The sequence below is a fragment of the Rhagoletis pomonella genome, unplaced genomic scaffold (genome assembly GCF_013731165.1).
Source record: "Rhagoletis pomonella isolate Grant_MI unplaced genomic scaffold, Rhpom_1.0 Rhpom_scaffold_00006, whole genome shotgun sequence".
NCBI classification, from domain to species: domain Eukaryota; kingdom Metazoa; phylum Arthropoda; class Insecta; order Diptera; family Tephritidae; genus Rhagoletis; species Rhagoletis pomonella.
The window spans coordinates 2537669-2544732 of NW_023458560.1; positions in this window are offsets into that span (position 1 = coordinate 2537669).

The following is a 7064-nucleotide window of genomic DNA, read 5'->3' on the forward strand; positions in this document are numbered from 1 at the left end:
ATTTTGTCGATCTTGGTATCACAATGGATTCCAAACTCAATTTCAACCATCATATTAATGTTACAGTCAATAAAGCCAAAGGCGTTTTTGCATTTGTAAGGCGATGGTCAAAAGAGTTCAAAGATCCTTATGTTACAAAAGCTCTTTTTACCAGTTTAGTTAGACCTATACTAGAATACGGATCTATTGTTTGGAATCCCCGCTACCAAGTTCATTCAGAAAGGATTGAATCAATTCAAAAACAATTCTTGCTTTTTGCATTGCGTAATTTTAACTGGGATTCAGATTACAATCTCCCCCCTTACACAAGTAGTCTAAAGCTCATAAATTTGCCTACACTCGCAAGTCGTAGAAAAATGCTGGGTATAATATTTATCGTAAAATTAATGACAGGCTTGATTAATAGCCCGGCCCTTCTGGCTGAGGTAAATTTTAATGTTCCTTCTCGAGTGGCAAGACACTTTCGACCTCTATCTTTAAAGCCATGCAAAACTAATTTTGAACTAAACGAATCATTCCGTGGTTTATGTCAAGATTTTAACTGTCATTCCAGCACGTTTGACGTATCGGACTCGATTTTTGCTATAAAGAAAACTATTATTTCCACTCTCAATAATTGAAATACTATCTTTAGCATATCCAATCAGATGATGAATTTGATTCTGTAGCTGAATAGTTTTAGATCTCGACACTTAACAAACTCCTGTTTCCACTACTCGGCACCAAAAAACTAAAAAAAGGTTCCGTACGTCATGCGGACTGCGCCCCTCGTGTCGGTTGGGCGGGAATGGAGGGTAAAAAGCCGTTGGGATTAATTAATTAAGACATTAACAGAGTTGCCACCCGTTAGAAAATTATGTTCAATTAGTTAAATGAATTGCTGAAATATGGGTATCAATGGAAATGGGTTTGAAAAGGCTTTATCTCTAAGCAACCTCCCAGGGTTTACAAAATCAAATTCAACTTTAAATTAAAGAACTAAATAATTCAAATATGTATCACAGTATAGGTAAGAAATGAGTGTATTCGAGGTGCAATTAATGCGGCAGTGTTACTTTTTATGAAAGAGTATCACGTTCTACGCCAAAATTTGGGCGACTCTGCCTACATCAAGCGTTCGAGGAACAAAATTTTGATAATCAGTTACTCATCATTGGCAAAAGCAACATCAAAATTTTTACTGCGCAATTTCTGCAGCACTTTAGAAAATTTTCAGTTGAGCATCAGCAACATGTCATCAGGAAAGCAACAAGTCTGCAATATTGCGGGAATTATTACGTAGATCGAATGCACCCAATGTAGTCTTATTTATTGTTAAGAGAATTTCGTAAGTATTAACTTGGAGTAAATTAGCGTCCACAATTACTGAAATATCGGAGTTTTCGTTTTTTCAACGCATTGCCTTTCCATACCAAAGTTATTAAGTGCACCGAGTTTGGTACAAATTGATAAATCGGTTGCCGAGATATACATTTGTGGTCAAAAGTGCGCGGCGCCACGCCCATTACCCAAAAAATTATAATAATTTTATTTAATGCTAAAAGGTTATTCCAAGAATCGATTTTGAGTGAATTAACCTCTGTAGGTATTGATTTATCGCAGTTTTCGCGTTTCTGTAAATTACCGTTGTATGGGAAGTGAGCGTGGTTATCGCCAAGAATCAATCAATCATCAAGAATTTTTAACAGTTATGTTAGATATAGCCTAAGCAAGGCTCATACCGAGTTTGGTGCGGATTAGTGAAGCGGATACTGAGATACAGCATTTCATCATAAGTGGGCGGGGCCACTCCCACTTCCTAAAAATTTAATAATAATCCTATTTTGTTCCAAAATTTTACTTCACATACCAATTTTCAGCAATTTGGATACAATATTTACTAAAATATCGTAGACTTATCTAAATTGACATTTATCTAAATTTAAACTCTTCCATACCCAAAACTATTTCTTTGATCATCACTTATATAACACCAATGTAAAGGAAAACAAATGTTTATTCCGAAATATATAACACAGTTGGGTTCGCCTTACATTCCCGCAGATCTGTAGCAACAGGACCGAAAGGTCCTAGAAAACATGACTTTTGCTAATATCTCGAAAACTATTTACTTTTTTTAATTAAATGGATTCATATCCTAGTTCAGCGGCCTCAAATTCATCTAAACAGTTTAATTTTAGTGTTAGAATAGATCTAAAGTAGTGTTACTATATACTAGTTGCATTTTTAGATTTTTTCTTAATACATTTTCTAAGTAAAGAAATACCACTTATCTGCCATTTTCTGCGGGCAATATTTTGACACTATATTAGCCAAATTTCTAAACTTTCAATTGAACAAAGAATAATAACGCGATCTCTCCCGGCGATGCAACAAATTCCTTAATATTTACAAAAATTAACAAAAAAAAAAAATACTACTCGTTGAAACCCGCCATTTTCGTTAAATTTTAATTAAACTTTTGCTTAATAAAATGATTAAAAAATATTTACGCTTAAATGCACTATTACCTTCTGTATGCGGATACATCACCACTTTTTAAGAATACAATGCAAAAATGAAAATATTAACTTAAAACCGTCAGGATCTTTCTGGAGAGCGAAAATTTATTTATAAGCAGCGTTAGAATATTCTGTTTCGGGTCAACGGTGAACGTTCGCTGTGCAAGTTAGAAAAGGGAGGGGGGCTGGGAAATATTATTTGGAATGTTCCTGGGAAATATTATTTGGAATGTTCTCTATCGAATGTGACTAATTTTTTAAGTTTCCTTCAACATTTTGTCAAATTGGTTTTTGGCCGCCTAAATCGTTCAAATACCCCTATGTGCGGTGTAACGCAGTTTTTCATAAAAAGTTAGTATCTATGTTCGACCATTTTTTTAAAGAACAAGCAAATGATCATCTCTTTCCACTTGCACTTAATTATACTCGAATTTAATGAGCTACAAAACGGCAATCCAAATCTTTTTTCTAAAGATTCTAATTAAAAAGTTTGAAATTTTGGTGAAACATTGCAGAATCAATTTGTACAGTTTTTTGCACAAAGTCGGAAATTTGGACTTATATGGTTTTTGTTAGGAAAAGAGCTTTACTTTCATAAAAAAATAATAAACATTAAATAAATTAGAGAAAAATGGCCAAACCTTGCTAAAAAGTCGGGTCCTCATTAATATTTTGGTCACTGTATGTATTCCTCGATTCGAATCACAGGCATTCGCATTCAGATTAGAAAATAATAGCTGTTTATGGAGAAAATTACGATCATATACCAACATCACTTAAAACCGGTTCATAGGCATGTCATTTTAATGAGCTGTAATGGTGTCAAAATACCTAATACTGAATAAAAGAAATACAAAACATTTGGCGTCCCGTATAAAATAAATAAATTACCAGGACAATGGGACAAAAAAGAGGACAGTGCCGTATAATACAGTACCGATGGTCACCGTAAGTACAAATAAAAAAAAAAACAGAACATCAGCGTACTGATTGAAGAAATTAATAAAATCAGTACAAGAGTTAAAAAATCAGTACTGTACTGATAAAATCAGTACGTCTGGCAAACGTAGCCGTACTGCAGAATTTCATCAAAAATAGTCCGATGTCGTTCCGTGCACATAAGTACAGAATATCAAGAATCTAGCGATGCAAAAACAAGAAATGTGGCTCGATGGAACTTTTTGTGTTGATTTCAACCTTACTGAAATCTAGCGGAAGTGAAATATAAAGAATATTGTCACTAGAGACGAATAAAGGCACGCTAGTGTTTCGACGGCCAAAAGGACGCATAAAAAAATTGTACGAAAAAAGGCATTTAATAAAAACTTCGGCGAAGAAAGACGCGTAATCATAGATTTATACTTGGCCAAGGACTGCCACTTCAGCATTATTCGCCAAAAACTCTTTACGGAATGTACATAATATTATAACCGCAAACATAGTTGAACGCGAAAATAAGTTTACGCGTCTTTCTTCGCCGTCAAATATTTTAACGCGTCTTTCTTCGCCGTCAACTATGTTAAGAGTCTTTCTTAGCTGAAGTTTTTTTTATGCGCCTTTTTTCGCGGTCAACTTTAGAGCTCGCGCCTTTATTCGTGTCTAGTGACGATATATCAATGGTTACAGTTAAATTTTTTGGTTTTTTTAAATATTCTCTGAATATCTTCTGAACAACATAACCTTTTAAAAAATTAATGACGTCCATATAAAGGTAATTAATTTATCTTTCATGTACGTATATAATTTATATGCTTTTTATATTTTTTAGTCTGGAAATACTAAAAAACACAAAAAAATATAAATATATTTTTTTAAATGGGTTTTATATAAAATTAGGTTTAAAACTGGTTACAGTATATACGTCGCATAAAAGCTATTTAAATTATGTTGAAATTAGCATCAATAATTTTTTAATCGGTTAAGTAGTTTCCGAGATATTAAATACATAAGAAATAGAAAAGTTGAACTTTAACCTTAAAGAGGTTTTTTCGGATTTTATTTGTCCCTAATAATTTTGGTATGGTTGATATCAGCGTAAAAAGTTCTATCGATCCTCATTTCTTGTTTTTTATAGCTAAACGGTTGGTATTCTAGACTAATATGTGTGTGCGTTACATCCTGTTGTAAGGGAACAGACTAAATGAGAATAACAAAAAGTAAACAAAAAAAGTCAAATTAAACTCTAAATTCTTAAACACCCCAATGTGAACACTTGACAGTTGTTCACAGACTCAAAACTTTATACTCGAGTTAAAGGCTCAATAAGAACGACTCATAAGGGTAAAGTTTTCAAAGTGCTTTGATGGAATACATCTTCAGGAAGAAGGCAGATAAACAACGCAGTAAGACATAAATAAAGTTCATGAAACAAGAAAGCGAAGCAAAGAGTGGAAGTATGTATTTGTTTTAATTTGAGCAATGTGCAATATTAAAACAACATAAGGTGGATTTATTTGCAACTGAGCTACAAAATAAAATTATAGTTAAAAAAACTAAAACCTCAGGTATATAACTTGAGAATAGAAATCGTTGCATCTTTTAGGCGCATCAATATTACATAGTTACATCCCGAGTTAATAAAAGGTAATAATAACAAGTAAGAAAGTCTAAGTTCGGGAGGAGCCGAACATTAAATACCCGGCGCAAATATTATATATATGTTTTCTCACCTTTCCGAAACCTACCGCTAGATGGTAAGCCGGCGGTGGTAAGTGGGCGGTGCCCCGCCCATTTTCCAAAATTTTACCATAAACGTATTTCTTGGTAAAGAATTGTTGCAAGCATCAATTTTGAATAAATTAGCTTGAATATTTACTGATTTATCGAAGATTTTGTATTTCCTAAGATATACACATGTAACCATAAGTGGGCGTGGCTACGTCCATTTTCCAAAAATTTATAATATTCTTGTTTTTCGTCTAAAAATTGTTGTAAATATCAATTTTGAGTGAATAATCTTCAGTAGTTACTAAAATACCGCAGTTTTCGTATTTCCGAAAATTACCGTTATAGGGATGTGGGCGTGGTTATTGTCCGATTTTAAAAATTTTCGGCCATTTGGTATGCTGTGCGAAGGCCAACAACTGTGCCAAGTTTCGAAGAAATTGGTGCAGCGGTTACCAAGATATGCACATGTAACCATAAGTGGGCGTGGCTACGCCCATTTTCCAAAAATTTATAATATTCTTATTTTTCGTCTGAAATGTATTGTAAATATCAATTTTGAGTGAATACTCTTCAGTAGTTAATAAAATATCGCAGTTTTCGTATTTCCGAAAATTACCATTATATGGGAAGTCGGCGTGGTTATTGTCTTTTTTTTTAATTTTCTGCCATTTAGTGTGCTGTGTCAAGACCAACAACTGTGCCAAGTTTGGAAGAAATTGGTGCAGCGGTTACCAAGATATACACATGTAACCATAAGTGAGCGTGGCTACGCCCATTTTCCAAAAATTTATAATATTCTTATTTCTCGTCTGAAAATTATTGTAAATATCAATTTTGAGTGAATTATCTTCAGTAGTTACCAAAATATCGCAGTTTTCGTATTTCTGGAAATTACCGTTATATGGGAAGTGGGCGTGGTTACAGTCCGATTTCGCCCATTTTCAATACAAACCTACCTTGGATTAAGGGAAACCTACATACCAAATTTCGTTGAGATATCTCAATCTTTGCTCGAGTTATCGTGTACACGCACGGACGGACAGACGGACAGACGGACGGACAGACAGACATGGCTTAATCGAATTATTTTTTTATCCTGATCATTTATGTATACATTTGTCTATATCTATCTCGATTCGTTTTGGCTGTTACAAACAACCGTTATGTGAACAAGATTAATATACCCTTGTGCACAAGTGTGCTCGGGTATAAAAACACTCGCTTAAATGAGAAATACATGGAAAGCAACAACACAAACGCGGCTACTTATCCGAGTTCACCCAGGTCGGTTAAAACCCAGCAAAAAACACGATTACCACAGAAGCGAAAGTGGAAACGAGCTAGGCGATGGGAATCGCTTACCCTTTCGCTTCAGGAAGGCCTTATTTTAACATGGGCATGTCATTGGCGGTAAGCCCTTACCCGCAGCATTACCTTCAAACGAAGGGAGAACGCATGCATAAACAGAATCCAGAGAAGCGAACAAAGAATGCCTTACAGAGAAACTAATGTAGAATGCCTAGATGAGTACATACTTATTTACATATATTAAATCAGAAAATGTGTTAAAAGATTAAAATTAATTAAAATTTATATAAATCAGTTTTTATACATACATATGTATGTATTTGGGTATTTAGATTTTACTTAAAAATCGGTATGTACATACATGCATATTTAATTAAGCTTAAAATTGTACTTCCTCACTCATGTACTTAACTTCATTGACTGACTTCAACTTCGCTGCAAATTGAACAAAGCAAAACATGATTTTATGCGAGACAAATTTCCACAGAAACTAACGGTAGAAAAAGATTTTTTGGATATCCATTCTATTTTTCACCTGCTGCGATGTAGCATTCTACTTTGCATTCCCTGAAATGAAGCAAAGAAGCG